This window comes from Cuculus canorus, chromosome 7 (assembly GCF_017976375.1).
Source record: "Cuculus canorus isolate bCucCan1 chromosome 7, bCucCan1.pri, whole genome shotgun sequence".
In the NCBI taxonomy this organism is placed as follows: domain Eukaryota; kingdom Metazoa; phylum Chordata; class Aves; order Cuculiformes; family Cuculidae; genus Cuculus; species Cuculus canorus.
Genome location: NC_071407.1, coordinates 636,682 through 663,366, shown reverse-complemented (window position 1 = coordinate 663,366; position 26,685 = coordinate 636,682). Strand labels below are relative to the sequence as shown.

Genomic DNA, 26,685 nt, shown 5'->3' with positions numbered 1-26,685 from the left:
GCCTAAAATAAAGCGTTTCAGAAGCCTTTCTGAGTCGCAGCCCCTGAAATACAGCACTCTCTAAATTGCAAGCCCATAAGGAGAAAAAAAAAAGGCACATTGAGCTCTAGGTTTTGTGGCTTATAAAGGTTTTTATAAAAACTCAACATCTTGATTTGTGTTCAACTACTTCAAAGTTCACATATTTCTTATTTGAACTTTGCTAGGTGCAGTAATTTTATTCACGCTCAGGCTGGATTGGTTCTGCTTATTCAGATCCCATTAATTACAGGGAACTGGACTCATGCTCACATCTCCCGTTCACCCATCCTGCCCTCAGGGCAGCCAATTTATCTGGCATTTAATGAGGAGTTTTAGATCTCGCAAGTTATCAGAAGTGGGCCCTGAAAGTGTTAGCTTGTGAATTCTAAATAAATGGGCTACTCTGGGATTTGTTTTAAAGCAGGCAGCACAGCAGCTCCCCGATACGTGGTGAAGGAGTCTAAAACGCTCTGCGGGGATTACTTTTGACACTGGAGGGGATTACTTTTTTTTGCACTTTGAGAATATTGCCACTATCAGGGGTAATGTCTTTGAGCTGTGGGAGAACTCCATATCTGCCAAGATATTTTGTGGATTTAATTACCCAGGTTTTGGGTAATTGCTTGTATCGATATTTTGTGTCCCCAGCTGACCAGCTGAAGGGGCTTCATTTAGCAGTGCTTGCAGCAATAACATAGCGCTATTGTCAGGGAGGTTATTTGATATCTATCAGTGTTAGCGCAGGGCCAGAGCTAAATGAAGGCCATAACAATCTCAAATACATATCAAAATCTCTTTTAGGTGTATATGACGTGTCTATTAAGCATATTAACAATGCAGTATATCCTTTGATATAAAATTAATTTCAATATTAAAACCCAGCCTTTCGCTGTGCTACCTGCAGCAGCGTGCTCTGCGTCTTCTCTTTGTCTACGCTGTTGGAGAACCACCTGTAGAGAGGTGTTTTGGATGTAGAGGCAACTCCATCTGGTTACCGGCTCCATAGTGAACCACACTCTCATTATTAACAATGGTTTATTCTCTTAATGTAGGGAGGTTCCTGTGTTCAGGTGCTTTTCTCAAGTCCCTGGGGAAGGTGTGAGATGATCACCATCCATCCCATGGTGTCCTCTCCCTCGTCTCACAGGGTGGGAGTTCTGTATCCTTCCCCTCTATCTTCAGTTGACCAGATTTAACCTGCGGGGAGGCAGAGGGAATGCTAGTGTAATTTAATTCATTGTCACATCTTCCACAGAAATGATGCTGCATTTTTCTTCTCTAGCAAAACCATTAAAAAATGTTGTGAATAAGGCAGTATTCTAAAAAAGCTGCTGTAACGCACGTGACCGCAGACCATGGAAGCAACGGGGCTTTACCCAGTTAAGTTAGCGCAGAACTCGGTGCAGCTTTTCCACGACACTATAACTGAGCCATTGAGCAGACATCAACAAATCTCTATTGTTATACAGGATTGCAATGTTAATTGTAAAGCAGCCCCTCTGGACCGAAATCAAGGCTCCTATTGCAGTGTATCCTGTATGTCCCAGGGTAAAAGGCTGCTTTTCAGTGCTTGTAAATCTACGGGTACAGATGTGATGTATTTTTGCTCTGGAAGAGCAGCTGGGCAGTCTCCCCAGCTCCATGTTAAGAAGAAGATTGCCATCTATAGATAACTGTCCCCAACTGCACGGCCCCGCACCAGCAGGGGGGAGCGTGGGGTGTTCTCCTGGAGCGGGACGTGAGTCTGTGTGAAAATGGGCTGTACCCTTGTGTCATTAATTTCTAATTCAAAGTAAAAGTGTGGCACAAAAGTGGCAGCTTAAAGGTACCTTTTTTCCTGCTGTGCTAGTTATGCAAAACTATGGGCAATAACCAACATTTCCAGGTACCCATAAGCACATTTATGATGCTTTCCATGTATTTGCATTTTCTTCTTGTGTAGACAATGCAAAAAAAAAAAAACCCAACCCAAACCAAAAAATCCATGGTGCTTGTCAGCCGCGTCCAGTTCACAGCAGAAACCCCAATGTTAAGAGTGTAACTGGGCCTTCAATAATGACATGTAGGTGTAATCCCCAGGCAAACAACAACATAGCAAAGATATGGGTTGTTCTCCCTATACAAGGAGCATGTGCTGATGGGAAGAAGAAAAAGGAAAGTGGTGTACTTAAATCTGCACATTAACATAACGAGTGTGGGCATCTATACACACACCCCCAGCAAAAAGTGATTATTTGCCATTCTGAAAGCACGTTATGCTAGAATAAGTGCTCTTTGTTTCTCATCACCTTGGTTATTTACTTACATAGAGTGAAAGTGTTTTCTACAAGTTTTGACAAGTCTAAGATTTTTCACAAGGATCCTGAGCTCTGGAAACGGTGGCTGGGTTGGGAAGTACTGCTTGAAGGATAAAGAGAAAAAAAACCAAATAAACAAAGTATATTTCCAGTGCAATATGCTTTGAGTGACCCGTTACTGACAAATCATTCACCTTTGCTTTTACCTGCTGGAAAGATTTCAGAGAAACTCTCTCAGCCTTGTAGCTGTACCTGGCAAGTTTCAGGATAAACTATTCCAAACTCATGGTAGTGTAAACTGAAGGTGGGCATTTCAATGCAATATGAAGAAACCCGGCGTGCAGGGAGGGGGCTCCAGGAAGCCAGTAAGAAACAGCTGTTTGTGGAAGAGCATTCGCATGGGACAGGCTGAGTTTTCCAAGTGGCTGTTCCAAGAATCCAGCACTCTCTCGCTCATCCTCAATGTCAGCCATACAGCAGCACTATGTAAAATTTGTGAACTGGTCCATCCCGAACACAAATCAAATTACTTTGGTGTTGTCGCTCTACCAAATCTTTCATCCTTTCTCTGGTCACCTCTCCTTGCTGCATTCCCTTTATCTCTGCTGGCAGTTTTAAGGAGTGAACGGCAGAGTCATCTCTAGTTCATCTGAAGATAAAGCCCATTAAGCTGTTGTATTCACATTTAATTAATGTTTTCCATCTCTCATTTCCTATTTGCCTTCTGAGAATCTTGCCTAAAGTGCTGTATGCCAAATAAAATAACTGGAGTATAGGATATCTGATCCAAATGTTTCACAGGAGATGCACGGATAAGATAACTCTAAGGAGCTGATCATTTTTATTACTTGTGGACAGCCTTTCCAGCCGGGTTCATTTGCAGCAGACATACCCTTATCCCTCAGGGAAGGATGCTGCAAACTGAGCCTCTCCTTTTATTTTTCAAGCATTGTCTGATATTGGTACAATTGCGCTTTTATCTTTATTAATTCAGATAGCGGCCAGTCACTCCGATAAACAAGGTGCTAAAATGAAATGAAAGCATCTCTTTCTGCCAGCCTCTCCCGATGCTTTGCAAACATTAATCCAGGCAAGACGCAAGATCAGCCCTGAGCCTCGGGAAGAGCGCGATTTTTGTGTTCTAAGTAGGTAAAGCGAGGCGATGCCTGTCCTGGCGGTGACCACGCACCAGGTGCGGTTGATGCGGAGCTGGGGTTGCATTCCCAGCTCCCCACGCTCTCAGCAGTGGGAACAGCAGCTCCCCAGCGCTCGATCCCCTTTCCGTCAAGCAGAGCTGGGGAACAGCTGTGCAGCTGCTCAGCTGCGTTTGCCCTCCTACTGCGGCTCCAGCAGCGGCCAAGGGGGAGCATGGAGGGAGCCAGGCAGGGAAGTCTGAGGGGTGGATACGGGGATGGAGAGCTCGGAGTCAGGGAATGGGGTGAAAAGCTGGCGCATCGGGGTGCGGGGGCAGCCGGGACAGCAGCTGTAATCTCAGTCTGGGATCTAGGTCGGACCTAGATGAAAGGGAAAGAAACCAGGTCTGAATTTTCTGTCGTAATATTTGTCGCAGGGTGCTTGCAGGGGCAGCTCGAGCGCCGTGGCTTCGCTGGCTGAGAGTCCATAGTGGTGTCCGCATTGGAGTCTGCAGTCACCAACGGGCAGGAACCAGCAGGAAACACGGCTGCTGGCGACAGCCAAAAGGACGGGATTGCAGGATGGGGAGATGGCACGTGAAAATAATATGAGGCCAAACAACGTACATATATATAACATACACGTGCACAGAGGGACTCTGCCTTTAATGCTGAGTATTTAATTTTTTAGCTCTCGTTGCCGTAGTTGTCAGCTATTTTGATTGTTTTATTGCTGTTTGACTGGTCCAGTTGCAAAGAATTAGGATGTGGCCAGGAAAGAGCCTGCAATGCTTCCACTATAAAATAACCCTTCGACTGCCGCAAGCTCCTTCTCTTTAGATTCGGGAATTTTAATACTTTTGGCAAGGAGCAAGTGATAAAGATTTGAATACACCCGCTATGATTAGCAGTCTGCAAGGGTTTTTCTTCTCTCTCAAGCATTTTTCCCCAGTGACCACTGGTGTTTATATTCTTTATAACACAGATTAGATTTTAATGGGAATGCTTACTACAGAGATTTTTCACAGCATTAATTTTATCACTTAACCTTTGTGAAGTAGGATCACATTGTGTTACCACTTGGCCACATTTCATTCAAACTCCTTCATTAAACAAGAAACTGTAGGTGTTTAAAACCTAGTTAAACACTGCCTGAATTATCTGGGATTTAGTTTGATAGTGCTTATATATTGTAATTAAAAAAAAAACTTGTATCAAGCCGTTAGACTCACAGCACAGGATTTTGGCTTTTAGGGTAATTGTACAGGCTCCAGGGTGGTTTCTTTCTTTTGCATGGAGACAAGATCAGCCCAAATTAAGCTGAGTTTTCTGACCTTGCAGAAATGACAGCTTGATTTAATAGTCATTATAGAAAAAAAACCAACTTTCTTCTGACTTTTGTGATTAAATATTCATTTCTTGGCGGATTTGCCCTGCTACATTGCAGCCCAGCCGCCACAGGCTGAGGAAATTGAAGCGATGTGTGTGAAATCCCATTAAAACCAGCAGCAAGGACCTGATCCAACCTCTGGGAATTCTGCAGCTGGCTGCTGGGGTGCTGCTGAGCCCGGCACCGCTTGCCCAAGGAGGCTGTACCTCTTTCTCAAAGGCATGGACATCTCTCTCGGTATCACAGCCCAGCGTGGCAAGGGGGTGGGTCGCATAATCTCACACCACACACTCAGACACAGCGCAGCACCTCAATTAGCTTGCACGCAATTTATTAAGCACAATAGAGAGGTCCCATGGCTGTGTTACAGCGGAGCGGTGTCCACCTCTGCCAGCTGGGTGCAAGCTCCTGCCCCGTTTGTGCATTGCCTGGCAGCTCCATCCCTGCCATTCCTCAGGTCTCCTGCTTCCCAAGACAGGCAGGAATCAGTGCTGTGTTTACACCAGCACAGGCGTACACCGAAATTCCTGCCTCCTCTTGAACAGCAAACCCCTGTCAGGTCTTTGGAATAAACAAGGAATTATTGAGAGCTCCACGTGGTGCCGCGAGGTCATTGCAGACGAAGGGATCAGTCAGGATTTCATAAAGTATTTATTTAGCTGACAAAGGAATTCCCAACCTCCCTTTCATGTACGTTAGAGCTGATGGTAAGTTTCCGAGACAAGGCTCCGATTGTGGCTGTCACCAAACAATGACATATTTCTTTTCTTCTCTTAAATTCTCTGTATCATTCTATATAAGAGGGCAATTTGTCTGTCATGCAGCTAAAACAGGGCCCACTCACTGCCCTCATTAAACTGACAGCACAGTTATTAGCAGTAAACGAAGCCAACAGGCAATGAATTTAGCCACTGTTTTATGGCGAGCGCCAGTGAGATTTTTTCAGTAATTAATTTGATAAATATATTAATTATGAATTGAGTTGACAGTACAATCAGATTGTCAGCCTTCCAGACAGGCTCTTGTGATAAGTAGCTTTGTGATGAAGTGGTCGGATTTCAGTACCTGTCATCCTCCGGTGTCAGTCCCTTATCACCGTCCTGGCCATTCACTCTGTAATTTCCTGTGTGTTGTAATTAAATGGTGGCTTTCTGATTGGAAGTGACTCCTCAAACTTAATCTCTCATTCTCTCAGAATATATTGTTTTAAATAAAAAAGGCCCTTTGTTTCAGTGGCTTTTAATGTCAGAAAAAAAGGAGCTTTTTATTTCACATTTGGTTACCGCGCCGGTGAGTGTTTGGGAATGGTTGTGCTGCCCTTGGCCCTGGCCGCAGACGGAGCGAAGCATCCGCGCTCTGTGGCGAGTGGCGGCATGAGGAGGCGAAGCCACGAGGCAATGTCCCACCTGCCCTCCCTCTCCCGCGGGCCCAGAGCTCAGCCCAGTCTGGAGGACTTTGGGCAGGGTCACTGTCGGTACCTCTTGCCAGCTTCTGTTTTTTATTCCCTTTATGAAATTAATTAGGAACAGTGCCTGAGGTCATTTGGCTCTGGAGATACTTGTCAAGATAAGATATTTCAAAACCACCTCCTTAATAATTTAATATCGGGTCGGAATTTGGAAGCATGACAGAGAATTGCTTAGAATTGCAAATTTAAGCAAGGTAGGAAGAAGTCCTGCAAAAGAAAACCAACATCTATAAGATGCTATGAGTTCCTCGGTTCCTCTTGAAGCCTATCGGAAAAAAAATTAACCTGAGGACAATATTTACCAACTGCAGCAGACGCCCCTCTGCTTCCATTTGCCTCATGTTGGAAGGAAAGGGTGGCAGCTGGTCCTCAAGGTTTGGGTCAGACCGCGTCCTCCTGTCAGATTGGTTTTTGACCTTCAGCAAGTCAAGAATGTATGGCTTTCTGGGAAAGGACCATTTCGTTTAGTGACTCACACCGATGACTGTCTTGTAGGAAGACTATAACTGAGCATGCAAATACTGAAGGGCTATTGTTCGAGATAAATTTCACCAGGTGTGAACCTATAATGCAAATTATGCCTTGAGAAGATCAATTTAAAGGTCCTGTTGTAACATTTTCCTGATTTACAGATGCATCTACACAAGAGTCCACAGCAAGAAACTGCTGTGTGCTGGTGAGGAGGCTACTGCTCACTTTTAAATATGCTCCAGATTTTGCAAAGTAATTTTTTTCAGCCAAATCCCATAATCACGTGAAAAACATATTTTAAAAAATCTAGTTTCTTTATAAACAATCTGCGCTTAACTCCAATAATCTTAAATGAGATTATTACTTACTAAAATCCTCAAAAATCTTTAAAAATGTTAATTAAAATGGTTTTAATTCTCTTTTAAAATCAGTGCGTGCCTATGTACTGTTACTTTGGGTGAAGCATGTCTTGTCTCTCTACATGCGGAGCTTCCATAACGGACGTTCTCAGTAAGCTTTGTGTTTCCTTGGTACTGAATGCATTTAGAGCTTGTGGCTGATGCTCTTGGCTCCTCTTGCACAGCATAAAGCAGCGCATTCAATAAAAAATGTATGTGATGGTTCGAAAACTGAAAGAAAAAAAAATATGGTATCTGCCACACTTGTAAGGGTGATTGGGTGCCTCTCTCTGCAGGCTGGGTAATGGGCTTTTAACAGCTTTCTCTGCGTATTAAACATTGCCAAGTTGTTCCGTGTTCTTCCCCCTTTACTTCTGGGGCTGTCACTGCTACAAGTTATTCCTGAGACAGCCTGCTGAGGAATTGCACCCTGATAGACCAATTCAGACTTTTTTTTTCCCTTTATTTATGGTACGTTTTTTTCTCTTAAACATAAGCTTTAAATGGAGAGCAAGGTTTTCTTTCTGGTAAATGAAACAATGACTTATTCCTTGGAATAAGAGGAGGGTTGCCCTCAAGGATATACATCTTTATCGTGCCGAAAAATTCTAAACCAAACTGATTATGTGTCACTTGATGAAGCACTGGAGGAGAATTATCGGTGTATTCCTGTTGACACTAAACACAACAGTGAACGCTGTGGCAGCTCCTGACACATCCACGCTAATCCTAGGCTGCCGGCGGTGCCGTGGCACAGGCAGCCACGAGTTGCGAGGAGGTTGGAATTATTCAGTAAGGAAAATGTTCACTATTTCCTGAGCAAGTCTTTAATCCTAGTTTGAAGTCATTGCTGCAATTGTAAGGTCCAGGCAGAAACTATGGTGCTTTTGTTCATCTGTCAGACGCCGCTGATTATTACAGAAGCAGGAATGATAAATATGCAGAGTGCTTTGATGTGAATATCGGCTCGAGCTCCTCCAGCACTCAGGTAGAAAGAGCCAAAGCTATTGTTTTCATCTTGCATGAAAGGTTGAACAGATGCTTGAAAGTAAATAGGACTTGGTAAAATGATAAAAATTCTGGGATAAAAAAGCATGGACTGTGTTCTCAGTGCTTACTGTGCACCAACCCCGAACCTGAACTGTCGCTGCCGTTGATATCTATCTCCGAGTGTTGTACAGAACTGCCCATTCAGTAACAGCAACACGCAGCCATAAGAGTAACAAAATCCACATTGTCTGTCCAGATTAACTACTAATCTTCATCTTCAACTGGCCAAGAACAGCAAGACTTTACAACACCAGCTCCATCATCTGCATGGATGAGGTTTTGGGACTTCTCTCTGCAAAGAGGGATTGCAGCAGTCAGCCCAGACCCAGAGCGCAGCTCTTAGAGGTCACACAGGCCTGTTGGGTCTGTTCGTGGGAGTAATTTAGGATGCAGAAGAGATGTGAGGCACCATAAGTACAAGGGGGATAGAAATGAGACATTTACATATCTGTCTGCACGGCTCTATCTTCTTCCTGGCTGCTGTATTTGTCAATGTCAAGCAAACATACCACTACCCAAGTATTCCTTTTTTCACTACTAACCACTCAAAGGGGTTTTTTTTTACTCATAGAAGCTATTTGCATAAAATGGGACTCATGCAGAAGGCGATGCCCTGGCGATCTCCGATGCCGAGTGAGTTCTGCCCACATTGCAGCCGGTGTCTCCATTTTTCCTGACAGAAATACCTGCACTCTGCTTGCAGGAAATGTGAGAGCCTGCTCGGGTCAAAAGTGTTGGTTTAATCAGCACCAGTAATGTAGATAGATTAAAAACCAGAACCACCTTTTGTTTCTTGTGTTCTTCTCCTTCCCAGCTTTAAGGTGGGTGAGACACAGTGGGGATGGGCTACCACGGTGGGTGCCCGTCCGCGTGAATTCCCCAGCTCTGAATAAGAGACCGCACTGAACTGAAATCCTGAACCTTCAGAGGTTCATCCATCACTTTAACTAAATTACCTCTTCATTCTCTTTTCTGCTAAGAATCTAATTTTTATAGCACTGTAGAGAATTTTTATAGCACTGTACTTTATCTTGTCACAGAATTTTTTGTCATTATTTTCATCCCAGTGAACTCTCAAATGATGCCAAACAGACCGTGGAGCGCGAGGTGATGAGGGAGGTGCCCGCTGGCAGGTGTGAAGGGCTCACCCTCCTACCCTCTTGCCTGGGAAGTCAGGGCTTGTGGCCTCCTTGGGCAACACGCAAAGAAATTGTCTGTATCTGGCTTTGCTTCTTTCACCAGCAAATGGACCAGATCAGATGTCTTTTCTCCTGGCAGAGTAGCACCAAAGTGTTGCTGAGAGTCTGATTTCTTTGTGATATGGAGAAAGCTGAAACGAGCTGCTAAAGCTTTAGTGAGTGTTGTACCCCTGCAAATCTAAAGAAGAGGTGCTCACAAGCTGCACATCGGAATTTGCATCTCTGGAGTCAGGGCCTCATTTTCTACAGTCACAGGGCTACGGAGAACCCTGTCCCAAACCACTGTTTATTTAAAACAGCTGAGAAGAGAGAGAGAAATACAGGATGAAGTGGGTTGTATGAGGTCAGGTACGGCTGTTGGCCACCTCCCCACCATCCGTGTCTGCATCGGCAAACAGGTTCCTCATGGTCTGCATTTGGAGGAAAGGTTCAGCTCTTTGTGTCTGCAGAGCTGGTGCTTAGGACAGTGAACTTACTCAGCACCGGCACGTCCCTGGCCAGCTTGCCCGTCACCCCAGAAAAAGCGTTTTCCAGGGTGGGGGGAGGAGACGAAGAGTCAGCAGAAAGGAAATTTGGCATTCTTCCCTCATCTGGTTTTCTCTGCCCTCTCTTCTAACCTGATGCTGGGCCCAGCAAAGTGATGATTTTTCTAAAGCGAGACCAAATAAATGTGTGTAGAGGTCAGGGGTGGCAAATTTAGCTAAAGATTTTAGTTTTGCTAAATGTTCCCCCAGCCTAACTCATATATCTCATCCACCTGAATATACAATCCTGCGCAGAAAGCCTAGAGGCAGAAAAGTCATTTAGACTTCCACAGCCATAAAAATTTGTTCAATTAATACACCCTGCATGAGACAGCTAGATCTTCAGCCCCATTACACCACCTCAATCCTTCCTCGGGTAGCAGGGAATGAATAGAAAACCACCCTGACAGTGCGGCTGAGGGACCACAGCGAGGGCCACGAGAGACGGGAGGCAGGGAGCTGCGTGCTCAGCAATCCCAGCCGGCCACCCTAAGGCCTTAGGGTTGTGTGTAATTACGAGCTGATCTCTGGAGCAGCCAAGGACATCAGGCACCCACTGCAGCACAGGCGAGCTCTGGGCTGAAGCCATTCCCTTCCCACACGGCGCAAATAGGTGCAGCCGATGCAGGCATTTGCAGTACCCAAGTACTGGTGGATCTCTCCAAGTATTAGGGTGTGGAAAGAAACCTTCCTGCCCGAGGAAGTTGTCTCTCTTGGTGATGTAGAGATTGGCTTACTGCACACCGAGCAATGGACCTGTATTTCAGACAACAAGGGGAGTGATGGACATGCAGGGAACGGGTCCCGATTTCTGGACTGAGAGTGAAAGAGCAATCTTAGACTGAAACTCATCACAGGAGTTAACATCAACCCACAGGCTGTCCTGTTTCACAGGGTGCTTCCAGCAGGTAACTTCAGGCTGCTGCCTCTGGGTGCCTGCTCAATCCATCTCTCCTTTCCACCTCTGCCTTTCAGAACTGGAAAATACTTATCCAGAGTCCCCCTAGATCTGCAAGACAGTAACAAAACAAAATGATGCTTTCAATAACAGTGCCAGGCACAGGAAGAAGTCTTATGGATACGGTCACATTTATAACACGGACAGGCAGGAAGTTCTCAGTGGATACACGTTGTACATCTTCACCAACTGCTGCCTGGGAGCATGGAACCCGCAGAGTGAGATATCGGCAGCAATCTGCTTTGAATGCGCACATTGGGATCTCCTCCTGTAGTGAATGAGGTGCAGGAAGGAGAGACAGGGAGCAGCATTGCATCACTTGGTGGTCGTACTGCCCTGGCTAATGCTTCTCAGACAGATGTAGGTGAGGAATCCAAGGAAATGCATGAAGGTGGGTTATCTCAAAACACATCATCTTTCTCTCCCCTAAGCCTGCAGGGTACTGGCGAGCTGCCCCCTTCCATCCAGTCCCAGCTGCAGCAGGACCGCATTACAGAGCCATGGTCTGTGGTGGTCGTCTCTAGCAGAGGTGACAGAACAGTGCAAATGTACTGTTAGTAGACATCATTTCCAGACACATTTCTGAGGTTTGTATTCCTTACAGGGAAGCTGCACTGCTTTGTTAAACTCTGCTTTGTCGAGAGAAGCAGCAGCACCAGTACAGGGTTCAGCTCATCCTTTTTTAGTGGTCAAAACAACCTCTTTCAGTCTTTGAAGAAATATGTGAACAGAAGAGCCCCAACTGGAAGATATCCCTGTCACCATCCTCGTGCTGTTGAGCATTGCCCTCCAGACTGCCAGAGAAACATTTTGTTTTACACCTTGTTTACTATTTTTTTTAACAAATAACTTTTAAAGCTTTATCCAGATGGGTAATCTCATTGCTTCCTGAACTGAAGTACTCAGGGCTACCATGTTCCTCCAAAGCCACATTTGTTGCGTATTTTACTGGTGCTCAGTTGAAAAGCCTCCTGTCACTGCCTTGTTACACTGCTGCTGCACGCGTGGCCGTACTGGTGTCTGCAATTGTCCAGTTTCTCAAATGTACTCTGCCTATTTAAATCTCCCAGCCCCTGTTTCTTGTCTTACCTGCTGTACAGGAGAGCGGAGCCAGGGAGGGTGGAGGTGATGACAGTGGGTTTTTATCTGTAAATCTCGGGGGGGATAAGGTTGCCTGGTTTGCAATTAGCCAGCCAGGTACTGCGGCAGAGGACATCACTTCCTTCAGCACGTTATCATTTGGGGAAAAGCGTGAACCTTTTAATACACAGTATATCTTGCTGAATCTGTTGGGGCTTTCTCTTAGCCAGCTTTGTAAAACTGAGCTTAACAGCCTTCAAATCTTCTAACAAAAACAAGGGTCTAGGCTGGGCTTCTTTTCCCCTCTTGCACATCCCGCCTGCAGCTGCATTGCGAATGCTCTGCGAGGCGAACGCAGAGCGGACTCCCAGGGCATCTCCCTGCGGTGGTGGCTCGGCTGCTGGGAAGGCGGCTCACGCAGCCCAGCCAGCCCCGTCCTAGCAAGGCTAAGCCTCCAGTTCTGGCAGCATTACCCGTGCAGCCACCACCGGACACAGCCCTGCGCTGGGGGACTGCAGCCTGTCTTTCGTGGCAGAAGAAGCACACGGTCACCTTTGTGAAAGGACCTGTGCTTGTGTTTGACAGATGATGCTGAAATTGCCTGGTTTTCCTTTGTGGTGGTGCTAAAAGGAGAAGCTATAGCTCTCAGCTTGCATTTCCGAAAGCGGTAGAAAGAGATTTAGGACTTGGAAAAGCTGGCTCTTGTAAAATCCTCAGCATTTTATACCAGAGGAGAACTCCAGGCTGGACTGGAGCAGTGGAACTGGGCTTGGACCACTCTTTGGACCGTTGCACTGTTCAGGGTTTTTTGCTAGCATCCTCCTGAGTGTAGAATTATTGTTCTCAACTGCCTTTTTAGAATTTCTATAACCATCATTGCAATGGAAAAACAATATCCAGGAACTGTTTGCTGCAACCTGGCGGTGAGCAGCAGCCTGCTCTGTGTGAGAAAGTTATTTCCATACTCTCTGTGCAAAGTGCTTTGTGCACCGCTGATCGGGAAGGTTTCTATAATAGCCAAAGCTATTTGTCCTCAGCTTTTCTCTAACAGAGGCAGGCCTTTTATTTTTTTTTAATTTATTTATTTTCATGCAGCTGTTCCAGCACAGGAATTCTTCACTTTGAACAAACTGCTCAGACTAAATAATCAGAATTAAGGTTCCGTGTTTAATTACATTTTTTCTTTTTGATCAGCAAGCCCAGGAGGGGTGTTGTTAGCTACAGGAGATAAGCAGTTCATTTTTATTGCCTCTAGCTAGAGAAGCAACAGGATAGCTCCTCCAAGCTATCATTTGGGGTCCTTTGTTCAACAAAAAAGCCCTGATGTAGCCAGTCTTTTTCCAGTAACAAGGAGTTCAGTCATTCAGCCCTGTAACAATGCAATGCCAGCAGAAAAGTTTTATCTTAATTTCCTGATGCCAGCTATATGATCTGACAAGAGTTATAAAGGATCGTTTATCTTGTCAGACAGAAGGGGCCATCACCATCAGATCCCAGAGACTGATCTGCAAGGGCTGTCTGAAAAATTATGCACCTTAAAAAGCCTGGTCCCAAGCCAGCACTCACGGAGCAATGCCCATATATCAGCTCTCTGGGCTGCACGGGGTGGAGGAACGGAAAGACAGCCGGCAGGGTGGGCTTTGAACTTCAGTGGGGTTTCAGCTGGCATCTTCTGCCACCAAGCTGCAGCTTCCCTTTGGAGCCTGCTGTCTGATTTCTGAGTGTCACTTAAACAGGGTTAGCTGAAAAAAAAAAGGTTGAAATGGAAAAGTTTGTTTGAAAATTTTGTTTTCAACACACTTCCTCTCCTGAAAATGTGTTGCTTTAAAACTACTTTGAATGCTCTTCATTAATAAAGAAGATATGTTCTGTGGGTTCTTCCCTTCCCTTTGCCAATCTCTGTTACTCGAGGATGGTAAGGAGAAGGCAGAACAGCATCTCTCACTCTCTGACCTGCTCAGTAGGCTCAAACTATGCAATGAAAATGGGGTGGGGGGAGCTATTTTTCATTATTATGAGCAAATGACAAAACGTAGATGGATTTAGTATTGAGAAAATAGTGGTGCGTAGCGCTCTAAATTACCATTTTTGACTCACAAGAGGGATTTTAGGTGCTTTTCTGGACACACTTGTTCGGTGACCAAAGAGCAAATTTGCTGCTAGGGTAGAACAGAAAGATAATCCATCTAATATGCCTGATGTCTGATACCTTTGCACACAGACCAGACCCTTGAATCCACCTTTGTGTGTATTTCTGTCATTCTGGGACATCTCAAAATGTCTTTTGATGACGAAGAGTGGGACTCCTTGTCCTGCATTCTGTCTGCAAGTTCTGCATGGAGGTCTCTGCAGCATCCTGGCAACGTTATTTATATCACATGCGGAATTGCTGGTGTTTAGGATGATGTATCTGTTGTCTGGATCAAGACTTCCCCATGTATTCTCACTCCATGAGATGCTTCATGACAAGTTCCTGGAAATATTTAAATTCTCTTCTTTTTCTCTCCCTTCATGGAGAATTTCTCTTGACATCATTCAGAGGCTATTTCTTCTGTTATATTCACATATATATAATTGTCTTGTGCTTTTGTGTTGGGGTATGTGTCTTCTAGGCATTAAGTCTCCACTATATCCGCTTGGTGTGCTCTTTTGGTTCTCATATGCGTGATAAGTTGCTACAGCTCTTAAAACCTAACATTTTCACATGGCTGAAGTGACACAAGGCAAACATTTAAACCGATGCTTCCTGGTGTTTGTGCTTACAGCAGACTTGAATTGATTTGGACCATTTTTCCCCTCCATTTAATTCTCTGCAATGCTTTCACAATCAGTATCAGCAGCTAAATGAATGATGTTAGAATAAATGACACGAGTGCTTCTACCTGTCTGTGCCAGACAAACTCCCAGGGTGTATGAAAAGGGGATCCGTGCACCTTGAACTTTTGGCTCGTGGTATTATTTGCAGACCAAGTAAACCATTCCCAACTGTTTCCTAAAAACAGACACTATTTGTACATTGCCAGGGCGGAACAATTGTTCCGCATTGTCAGGATTTAACTCGCATTTCAGGATTGCTTTGAAATATTTTTCTTCTTGGTAATTAAATTCTGAGAGAATTGTGTTCTTCTGCCCCTCTTTTCCTCCTCTCCTTCTTTAAATGGGAGATATGATTTATACCTGTTTCGGCGAATTTACCACAATAAAGAATCTGTTTCTTTCAAGGTTTTTTTAAATCTCCTTGGAGAGTGAAAGTAGCATTTGCTGAAATTAAGGTGCATTTTGCCAGAAATGTGATGCTAATCCTCTTAGTTTTAATGGTTCTGAAATGGTTTGTGTAAGAAGGTAAACAGAGTGGTTGATTAATAGGAAGGAAGTCAATTGGCCATGTTGCAAGTGTTATACGCTATACTGTACAATAGTTCTTTATTTCTGCAGAGCGAAACACAGACTGCTTTCCTTTTTAAAGTTCTTAGGTGAAAACCGATACATCTTCTTATACTGTACAGTTCAGAAGAGTTTGATTCCAGCACCAGAAAAGCAAGCAGTGCACTTTTGAAATAGAAGTCAAACAAATACCACTGATAAGACACTGACGTGACACCGGTTATCTTCCCTTTTTATTGAAAATAGGCACATATAATGAGGTGCTTCACATTTTAAAGCCTTAAATCTTAGAGAGCTCCAGGCCTAGATGGTTCTGATTTGGGCTTATTAAACTTGCGGTGCGGGGAGGGGGAAGGAAGGGAGATGGAGTGACTCACCTCTCCCTGTTTTTTAACCTGTCATTGGCCAAAGAGATTTTCGTCTGTAATTTATTAAAGGGGTTGCTCATTCCTGAATGACTTCCCAGTGTCTCCTACCCACACTCAAAAGCCAAGGCACTCAAAAGCCCCACTCAAGCCAGGCAGGTGCCGCCCCCTCCTTTAATAATTCACCCCTAAGTCTCCCAGAGCTCGGGCAGGATTTGCGTGTAAGGCGATAGGAGCCACCAGTTACTTCGATTCTTTTGTCTGGCACAATAGGAAAATGCTCGCTGCCACAAGGCATGAGGCCGAATGCTCACATCAGTTGTAGTCCATCAATTAACACTTCTAGCTAAGTGCTGCAATGAGAGTGAGAAGTGGTTGGAGATGTGAGCGACAGAGCAGTGGGTAACCCAAGAGCTTTGAAGGAAGCCGCCATGGCTGCAGTTACAAGAGATGGCTGGGGCAGAGTTTCAGGGTTTAAAGAGGGAAGACGACGAAATAAATTTGAGAAGGAGCTGAGGAGCAATTAGAAGTCGAAGCTGCAATGGCCATAGGGAAGGAGTTGCAGGTGTTTCCCAGGGCTTAGAGCAAGCACGGTGGGTATGGGCAACGGCACACTGGCTGCAGCGGCAGAACAGGCTCCAACCTCTCCTTTGCTAACAAATGCAGTGAAATATTACAACAGAATTTAAATTCAGTGATGGGCTGTCTGAGGGCTATTGTGTTGTCTCTTGCACCTGTGTCCTGGTTAGAAAGGTTCTTTCTCCAAAGACTGTTGCTAGTCAAACAATTAATCACAATAATCTGATTTGAAAAGGTGACTTAAAGATAAGTTTGTGGAATCAAGTTCTCTGTCTTTTTTTGGTATAATGACAGATATTTAAAAATGAGTCACGAAACAACAATGTTCAATTCAAAATAAGCCCACAGAGCTAATGCAATGATTTTGGGTTTCGTGTTAGATTCAGACACCACAGACTGGTGTCTTCACGTGTGCTGTGGTCTTTCAGCAGGTAAAATAAAGCTCTCATTCTTCGTGTTTGGAAATCAGACAACCCCCTGACGTGCTGTTATATTCAGGATGGGACAAGCGCATGAGGAAAACCAGAATAAAGTGCAGCCCCTTTGGGAAAGGAGCTGTGTGGTGGGAGGCTCTCCAGAAGCAGTCTGACCTACCAGGTTTCAGCGATGTCTAGCACTGCTCCATCCCACAAAAATCTTTTATTCTGGCTTTGAGCAGAGAACAATTTTTACAAAGCATTAATTTATGATTCCATCTCATCTTGCAAATTGCAGCTCTCATTTAGTGAACCCCATGCATAGTATAAATAATTAACTCTCCCTCTTCCTATTAAGCCACAAGTAACGGAATTATCTGAGAGCCTTTGAGAGCTATATTTGCCTCCCAATCAATAATTTGTTATTGACTCAGCGTTAGGACCTGACAGCTTTTTAAATTTATTGTATGGCAGAACACTCTTAGAAATAGTAGAAAAACTACTATTCTGAACCCATTCTCCTTCTGCATCAGTCCTGGTGAAACAACAAGATTTCTATGGGAATACAGCTAAATACAACACAGTCAGTGCGGAATTGCACTATCAAACACATCTCTACCATGAAACCTAAACATTGCCTCTTCCAATACTTTCAACCTTTCCTTCCAAGTTGGCTACACTTTCATCTCGATCGCAGTAGTGTCATTTAAGAACAGTTTCATTAGATTAAATGGTCTAGTAGTCAGTGCAAGTGTAATCAATAGCTGTAACTCCAGGGAAAAGAGCTGGATGCAGACTCTCAGTCTTCTCTGCCCCGTTCTTTGATTGACTTCGGGAGTACTGGGCAGCCAAAGAAACATTTCTGCAAACTACATTCTAAAGGATCTCCAAGCCTTCGAGTTTCACAAAGCTGTCATCTCGTATCTTTCAAAGCAAAGAGAAGGATTTTTCAGCCTGGGATCGAGTTTAATGTCCAGGGTACGGCTGACAGCAGGAAGAGAGAAGCAGATAAAGAACCCTCCTAGGCACGTGGGTACGTTCTGCTTAGCTGTAATTTCCTTGGCTGTATCATTGCGGCAGCCTCCCTGATATGAAAGGAACCCCGCAAGCAGTGTTTATAAAACGTCTGAGAGCCCTGATGGAGCAAAGCCCTGGAATTTCACAGCATCTTCAAAAAAAACACCCAGCCCACACAAGAACAGGGTGTTCTTGTTCCACAGAGCAGGATGCTGCTTCTGCTCCTCCCTGTCCCTCCCCCAGCACAGGACCCAATAAAGCCCAAACCAAGGATCATAGATAATGGCAGATATACTTCTGCGAACTTCCTTACCCACTAAGGCACCCGAGACCCACCAGCGGCTGTGCGGGGAGCCAGCAGCACGGGACAGGACAGACAGCCAGGGCCGGCTTATCGGGCGCACATCCTTTTTCACAGTCACTCAGCACTGCAAACACCACTTCATGCACGCTATCCACAGTATTCCTCTGCTGTTTCCAAATATTTGAGGCAAGAAAGCTCTAATTCTGAATTAATTAATATCCCCTTTTCCTTGTTATCTATCATATTCATCACATTCATTTCAGTTTCACCCTTTCATTCTGCACTTTCTCAGTCTTAAATGCAATGTGTGACTCCGACTGCCTTGACATACGCAGGTGTTTGCCCTACACTTGACATCTTCCAGCCATGCTGAATCTCGAGTGACTAAGCAGTGATCCATGTAAACGTCATGTCAGCTTAGGTTTGATGGGATACGTTTTAAACACAGGAGGTGAAAAAGATAATCCTTTCCCTTCTTTCTTTCACCCGAAAGATAAATCACTCTATTTGTGCTGTCTGGAAAATTAAAAAAGCTTTTATTTAGCACCATTATTTCAGAACAATCACCTTTATAAAATACAGAAGCACTCTGGAAACGCAGGAGCATATTTCCAAACGAGTGCGGATCTTCTCAACAACACTTTATGTATTTATTACAGCTCTTGCACTGCAGTCTCAGAAGCTGATGTATTTATATTTCTCACCATGCCTCCAGCAGATGATAGGGCATACGCTGCACTTTTCCTTATATACTCGGGACCGTAAGAAAAAAGGCCTCTTATTTTAGCATGGACTGTGTCTTGGCATTCTTTTTCCAGATAAAAGTGGTAGTAGATCAAGTTCCCCTCCTTCTTTCCAAAGCTTGTGCAGGTGTTTCTTGGAGCGTAACCAAGCTCAAGTCTGAATGCTGTGCAATCAGAAAGACTGAATCCATGCAGAACAGAAATAAAGGAACATCTGCACATCTAAGAAATTTTGAAAGCGCTTGTGGCCTCAGTGCTGAATAATGGAGCATGATTTTGGCCATACCACTTCAAGGGTTTCTGGGTAGATATGAGGATTTGGAGCCTGCCTGGGTCCCATATTGGCATAGGGTGTTCAGATGTGAACAGTCACTCAAATATCGATTTCCCAGCTGCTGGTGATCCCAATACTGGATGTAGCTTATCCCAGAGCCCCTCTGCTAACTAAGCTACTGCTTCCAAAACCTCAGTTCTTGCAGCTATAGTTTAAAACATCCCTCTTCAACACTTGGCAAAGGTCTGTTCCCTTGGGTTATGGTGATTTATGTATGACTTAGAGGTGTGCTGAGCCACAGTGGATTGCAGTATGGTGCAAGCTGGTCATGACAGTGAAGCCTGTGTTCCAGCCCCTCACAGCCATCTCTGCCTCAGACTAACGAGAATTTGTAGAAACTAATTCTGGGTTTTGATAATATAGATCTACAGAAGTTAATAGGAGCTGCTTCTAACTTGCACTCATATAAACAAAGAAAATCAAGTTTGCATTTTAAGTTCACATATAATCCAGTCTTAAAATGAACACATTTTAACTTTCAAGGCTCCACAGAATTTCCTTGCAAAGTTCCTGTTATTAAAATTCTGAAGAAAAATTGCCTTTACCCTATTGCTCCTACTAGTGAGCTCTGGAAACTGCAAGCGAGTTTGTTTTGTGTAGGATGAGGCCAGGATAAATCGAATTTTAATTCTAATCTGCCCCGAGATTTTCTGTAGGTCCTGGAGCAACTAGTTTAGTTTTAGTTTCTATCGGTTTTTGTGAAAAATGCAAATAAGTAAACTAAACCACTCTGAATTTGCCTAGGAAGCCAACGCTGAGATGGGAATTTGGTTTTGCTTTTTTTTTTTTTTTTCCTTGTCAGTCTGTTACGGAAACTTGAAAAACATCAAAGCCTGTCATTTTCGAATGGTTTGCACTCCAGCCTGCTGGCATTCCATCCTTCCTTAGCAGCCTGCTCCGCTGCTTCACGAGTGTAAATATTGCTGCTTGGTCTCTTTATAAGGCTGGAAAAAACATATGTCTCTGATCAGTATTTATTAGTGCTTTTTATTAGCTATTCTAGTTTTTATAAACTATTCCAGACCAATAAATAATACCACCCAGGGGATGTGGCTGGGTCAGTGGACAACTGGCAGCCAGAAGACTCGAGTCCTACGATATCCATTGCATGACTTCAAGGGAGCCATTTTCTGCTCCTGCCTTGAGCAGGGGCTCTGAGCAGATGGCTCGGCCTGAGGAGCGCTGGCACAGCAGGAGCAGGTATTTCAGGACAGGCTGCATTGCACAAACTGCAAGCTTTTGGTACTGAGTTCACTGAAATAAGTGGGATGGTGCAATAAAGTCTCCCCCTCGGCAGACAGCGCAATGCACGTTCCCTTGCCTGGCAGCAGCCAGGGTGGCACGAGCTCCTGCCCCACGTGCCGATGTTGTGGATGGGCTCTCTTGCGGCTCCAGCCCCAGCAGGGCTGTCACTAACTCTATCAATTAAAGCGTGCGCTGCTATAGAATTCAGCTGAGTGCTGGGAGAAGCTTGTTCGCACTGGGGTGTAACAAGAGTAATTATAATAATGATTTGCCCATTCCTCACGACTGTATTTTTCTCTTAGCAACAGGCTTGAGCGCCACGAGAAATGTGATCAAAGTTGAAAGCAAATTCACTTTGATGCAAAGGAGTTTTTGTTGCTGTTTTGGTTAGGGAGGGCGAGCAGGGGAGTGGGTCAATGCAGGCAGCTAATGACAAACAGGGGATAAAGCCCCGCGGGGATTAGTGAGGCCTGAATGCGAGTCAAGTGGTCTGATTCTGTAATTTCAACCAAGCAGCAAAGGAACCTACAGGCTTTTTAGTGTTTAGGTTGCCACAAAGAAGCTTTGCTGCCATCTCTGAAACACTTTCTCGATAAGAAATTTCCTGGAACACCAAGGTCTTATTTCTTGCGGGAGGTTAAGTCATTGCATTATCTCCTTAGGTGAAAATTCATTATGCTCCTCTTCGATGTGTGTTTGAGCAGCCTCTTCCTGTACCACAGGCTGCCCATTTCTCCCTCAGGCAGTAACAGCACAGAGTGGTGTTCAGTGCTACTTATCTTGCTCACCTGCCAATTAGCTATAAAGCTACGAAGCTTTGTACCCAAAAAGAGGGAAAAAAAGAAAAAAGGAGATAGCTGGATTAGTTTCAAGTTTAATTACTTGAAAAGAATTCAATATATTATTGCCTCAAACAAAAAAAATAACCTGAACCTTTAATCCTCTTTGAAGATGCTTCTTATTGATATATCCCATCACGTATTTTTAACACTGATGACAGTACTTGAAGAAACCGTATCCAATGTTCAGTTAAGCCAAGAAGTGTATTTGAGTTTTCTACTCTGTTTTTCACAGCAGCTTAGTAACGGCAACCTCTTTACCCCTTGCAAACCACCCCATTGACAGCGCTAGGTTAAATGTTGTCTGAGAAATGGAATAATGGTAAATGAATGTGTTTGTGTCTATATCACAAACATTCACCTCACATGTATGAACTCATTATTGCCTTTTTCATAAGGTTGTTTGGGTCCTTAAAGGGTTTCACACTGCTGGTTGTGCCTCACAGCTCTGCGACTGAACCCCAACCCCAGGGAAGGAGCACAGGTGAGATTCACCCCATCTGCAGAGACCCCAAGGACCAGGGGACATTCAGGCGTGAGGCTAATCCCATCTCAGGGGCTTGGCTCGGGTGGGATCATGGAGCACAGTGAGCTGGTCGAGCACCCATGGGAAGAAAATACCTTTAATTTCATGTGCTTTCATAAAGGATGCTTGACCCAGGAGAAACAAAAATGCTGTGTGGTTGAAGGAAGCAGGGGAAAGAAGAGGAATGGGGTTGTGTTGTTATGGAGTTTGAACACAGCCGTAAGCTGCAGACTTCCAAAGGCATTTTCCTACTTACAAGTTTTTAGGGTGGTTTTGTGCTGTGGGCCTGACCAAGCCACCCGAACATCAGCCCACCTGGGTTTTGCAGGGGCTCACACAGACAAACCGGCTGCAGGAGGTGATGGCACATGTGTGTATACGTGGCATCCTTTTGGGATCACACAGAAGGCTCCAGCAGGGAAAGTCTCCACCTGTGGAAACAGCCCTCTATTCCTACAGTACTGCTCTCCTGAAGAGCAGGATGTCCTAGGGTAAATGGGGATGGGACTGGATGCTGGAGGGCACACACGAGCCGAAGCTGAGGGAACCAAGGGCTCCCAGCCTCCTCTCCTCCCTGTGCTGTTGTAAAGTAGCCTCAGAAGAGGTAAGGACATAAAATCTGGTTTACAAGAGCAACAAAACCACCATGAAGGGCATTTGCTCTAGCAAGGTTTCTTTGGCAGATTTCAAAAGAACCCTCCAAGTATCTTTGAAGTTGTGATGAATGATTTGTTTCTCACATAAGCACAAGAGATTATTTTGCTTTCTCTGTGAATCAACATTTGCACCAGTCCGGGGGCTACAGAGACTGCAGTTTCCTGCAAATCATTGCAAGGTTGACATGCTTCCTCTAAGCACTTCCCACAACTGAAAAAGTAGTGAATTTGTTTTGTTTTCAAGCTCAGCCAGTTCTTTGTTGTCATCAGATTTATAAACAACTCTGTTTTCAACACGAACTGCTTCAGGAGCAAAGGTCCTTACTGGCTGACATTGGTTCATGCTTTCTTCTTAAGCTACACTCCAGTTTTGTAAAAACAGAACTCCTGAAACTCATATTCGCCTATAGATCTATTCTAAAAAAAAAAAAAAAAAAAAAAAAAAAAAAAAAAGACCCATTTAAAATAAAAGGTGCCATTTTAAGTTTTAAAATGTGACAGTTGAAAATGGAATATACACAATAATGCAATCCATTTGTGTTTGTTTTTATTATGCAGTGAGATATAGCACAACACCCCACTGTTTTGGACATCATAGTTGTTCATTTTAAATCTTTGTGTGTCCATCTCTTGATCGCTGAGTGTCGCAAACAGTTTCCAAGCTGCATTCATGTTGCTAAAACTGCTCAGAGGTCCTGATTTAACCCTTCTCAGACAGGTGTCTCAGTTACCTGCGCTTTTGCCCGAGCCTGAGCCAAAATGCTGGGTGCCAGGAAGATGTAACGTTGCCCCCGGGCGCGCCCATGGCAGAGCATCGCAGGAACAGCCGCCCCTTCGGCAGCAGCGAGCGCTGCCGGCTCCGCACAGCGGCAGCGCGGAGCTGGGGGTGCGGACCCACCGCCGGGGACCGCGGGACAGCGCTGGAACACCAGCCCCTTGCGCTTTTCCAGCGGTTTAAGGCAGCCATCTAGAGCCCAGAGCGAGAGATGCACGGCATGCTGGGGTTTATTTCCTTCTCTTCGCGTTTTATTTGAGGGATTTGGGGTTTGGTGGTTTTTGTTGTTGTTGTTGTGGTTGTTTTCTTGTTTTGATTTGGGTTTTCATAGAATTATAGACTAGTTTGGGTTGGACGGGACCTTAAAGATCATCTAGTTCCAAGCCACCCCCCACGATGGGCAGGGACACCTCCCACTGGATCAGGCTGCTTTGTTTTGGTTTTTAATACAAAGCTTCTCCACTTTGCTGGAAAACTGATTACAGTGTCATGGAATCGTGGCATCACTAAGGTTGGGAAAGGTCTCTAGGATAGCCCAGCCCCACTGTGCCTGCTAAACCATGTCCCAAAGCACCACAGCCTCATGTTTTTTGAACCCCTCCAGGGATGGAGACTCCACCACTGCCCTGGGCAGCCTCTGCCAGGGCTTCACCGCTCTTTTGGTAAAGAAATTTTCCTAATATCCAGTCTAAACGTCCTCTGGCACAACTTAAGGCCACTCCCTCTCATGCTATCACTTATTACCTGAGAGAAGAGCCCAGCACCCACAGCACCACAACCTCCTTTCAGGAGCTGCAGACAGCAATGAGGTCTCCCCTCAGCCTCCTCTTCTCCAGACTGAACAATTTCACTTCCCTCATACATGCCTTTAATTCACAATTATTTCCCCTTACAGCACGTCTAACATTTTGAATATATTGGTGTGCATGGGATCGGTAAGTCCAGTGAAGCTGCAGCAGAGTGATGCTTTGTCCAGGTGGAATTGCTGCTCCAAGACCAGGACAGCCGGGGTAACTCTGGCCAGCAGCGCTGTGAACAAACTGCCAGGGCACAACAAGGGCAAATGATTTCGGTGAATTTTGGCTTGGATATTTAAGAAATGCACAAGATTATTTCTGCACTTGGTTCAAAATTTGTGCTTGAAGTGCTTCCCATGGGATGCTGGCATTTGATGAGCTCTCAGGGCTGGAAGATATTGCAGCAATGGACATACCCTCAGCACACTGAGAAGCTCATTTTAACTCCCACTTGCCCACCTTTTCCAAAATCCCTACAGGTGCTGTATCCAAGTACTTGACAAACCATCTGGTCAGGCCTCAAATGAACAGCTTCTGGCACGGAAGGGAAGCTTGAGTTCGAGGGTCTCTGCGGGATCTCTCTCCCGAGCTCCATCTGCTGCAGCGAGTACAGGAGATTTCCCCATCTGGTCCAGCCTACTTCAAAGGCGCTCCCCACCCTGGCGGTGAGTGATGTGCCACTGCTGAGGACACATGGCCCTGGGAAAGCAGTTTTTTATAAAGAAACGGTGCACATGGATTTGAAACTTTGCTCTTATTTTTCATTTTCAGTAGTTTCCAAGCAAGATATCATACATGGGATAAGATCCGGCTCATCCTTGCTTCTCATCTCCTCTGCCCCAAAACAGAAGAATCCATTTAGCAGTTTGATTTCACAATAAAATGCAAAGTCACCTTATCCGTATGTTTGTAAGTTCTCTTTAGGGTGGGTTTTGAAAGAAAACGCTATCTTCTAACAGGGTAAGAGTAGATTATTGAACATAAATGTCACAGTGTCAAAATTATGCAGTGACTGCCATATAAAATACCTCCTGAAATTATTGAACTAGATGTTCAATAAACCAGTCCACTCACTGGGAGAATCGCACCAGAAATTATCGAACTAAGTGTTCAATAAACCAGTCCATTCATTGGGAGAATCACACCAACCTTCATTTTAGAAGGAACTGGTGCTGAGTATTGGCCCCACAGTGACATTGTTTCCTGGGACAGAACAAAACAATTCTATAATCCATGATGAAGCTTGTGTACTGGTTCTTCACGTGATTTTCCTTCTATGTTTTTCTTGACATGCAGTCACAAAATATTAAATTCCCAAAAGGAAGTCCAAGACCCTGTGGAATGTCAGATCATTAGGTCTAATCCACTGCACATGGATATGAGCTGGCATTTTCCTGCAAACTTAGCGAGTGCTCAGCCAGAGCTTTTCATTGGGCCACTGCAGTTCCACAATCTTCTGGATTAGCATCTTCATGTATATTTGACCAATGACAACGCCTTACATCACGCTCAGTTCTGCAGCCCAAGCCCAGTCCCTCAGGCATCCCAATGATGAAATATGACAGCAGCAGCTGGGAAATGACAGAAGCAAAGTAAAGCGCATCCCCAAAAAGGTTTTGTAATGGGTTCACCTGACTGTGGATGTTACCAGTGTGCTTGAGTGACTAGAATGATACTCTAGGAATGTTTCTGGCAGCTTGGTGTCTTAACTCTGCTTGTGGTGGGAAACTGGTCCTAAAAGTGTGCGATCTGATACTTTCACATCTGGTTTGGACATAAGGAGGCTGCACCTAGAGAAGGGTCCATTGCACAAACTTCAATCTGAAAAACACCATAAACCAGTCTCATTTTTTTGACTCAACTCTGCTTGAAAGTTAGTGAAACAAAATAAAGAAGTCTGCTTGGGTTGCCATTCCATGTGTGCCTTTTGGAATCAGTACCCATCCCTTGGAGCACACAGATGTGCTCTGTGCATCCAGGTGGACTATTTCAAGGCTCTTTCTTTTCATTTGGAAAACAACTGTGATTTCTAAATGTTGTATATTTATTTGTTATGGGCCTGTTTACTTTGGTCTCCTCTGACAGAAACAGCCGCAGTCACTGAACCAGACAGAAACTGAAAAAAGCATTCGTGTCATCTGGGAAAATGATTTCTCTGAAGTCAGCCTGCCTTTTGGTCACATTTTTGTACCTTGTGAGAGCATTAACAAAAAAGCTAAAGAACCCTCCTCGCCAATGAAAAGTATATTTCTGCTGCCAGCCTTTGATATTTTCCTGCCTGGCTCCTAATTCTTCATATTGACAACTAATATGCCCCTAAAATACAACTTATCTGTGAAATTACAGTTATTGCGGCCTCCTTTTTCCTCGGGCAGGGAGACTGAGCAACCGTCGGCCTGAAATAACAGCCCTGCATAATTAGGTTGTGCTTTTTGATGCACTTGTACTCCCCTCCCCTGACCCTGTGCGAACATGATAAGCATAATCATCTTCTGCCTTGTACTGTATTTTGGCCATATACTGGAATTTGATCCAACAGTCACCATTTGCTAAGGATAAGAAATGGCTTTAATGCCACACGCCGACATCTGAATCCTATCAATTCTTCTCTGTTTCATCTCTTCCAATAGCCCGACCAATTGGCTTGAGCAAGCAATTCAGGAAAAAAATAAACGTAATAGAGGCCCCTCTTTTCAGAAAGGTACTTCTGTCCAAT

General features: G+C 44.6%; 1 long non-coding RNA gene across 1 annotated transcript in view; it reads left to right on the top strand.

Annotated features, from left to right (window-relative positions):
* LOC128852700 (uncharacterized) overlaps window positions 1–24,864 on the top strand; it is a 68,134-nt gene extending 43,270 nt beyond the window's left edge. Inside the window, exons 4-5 of the long non-coding RNA XR_008450707.1 lie at window positions 24,449–24,634; window positions 24,741–24,864. This is a non-coding gene — a long non-coding RNA (uncharacterized LOC128852700). The remainder of the gene's footprint in view (window positions 1–24,448; window positions 24,635–24,740) is intronic.
* Window positions 24,865–26,685: the final 1,821 nt, after the last annotated feature.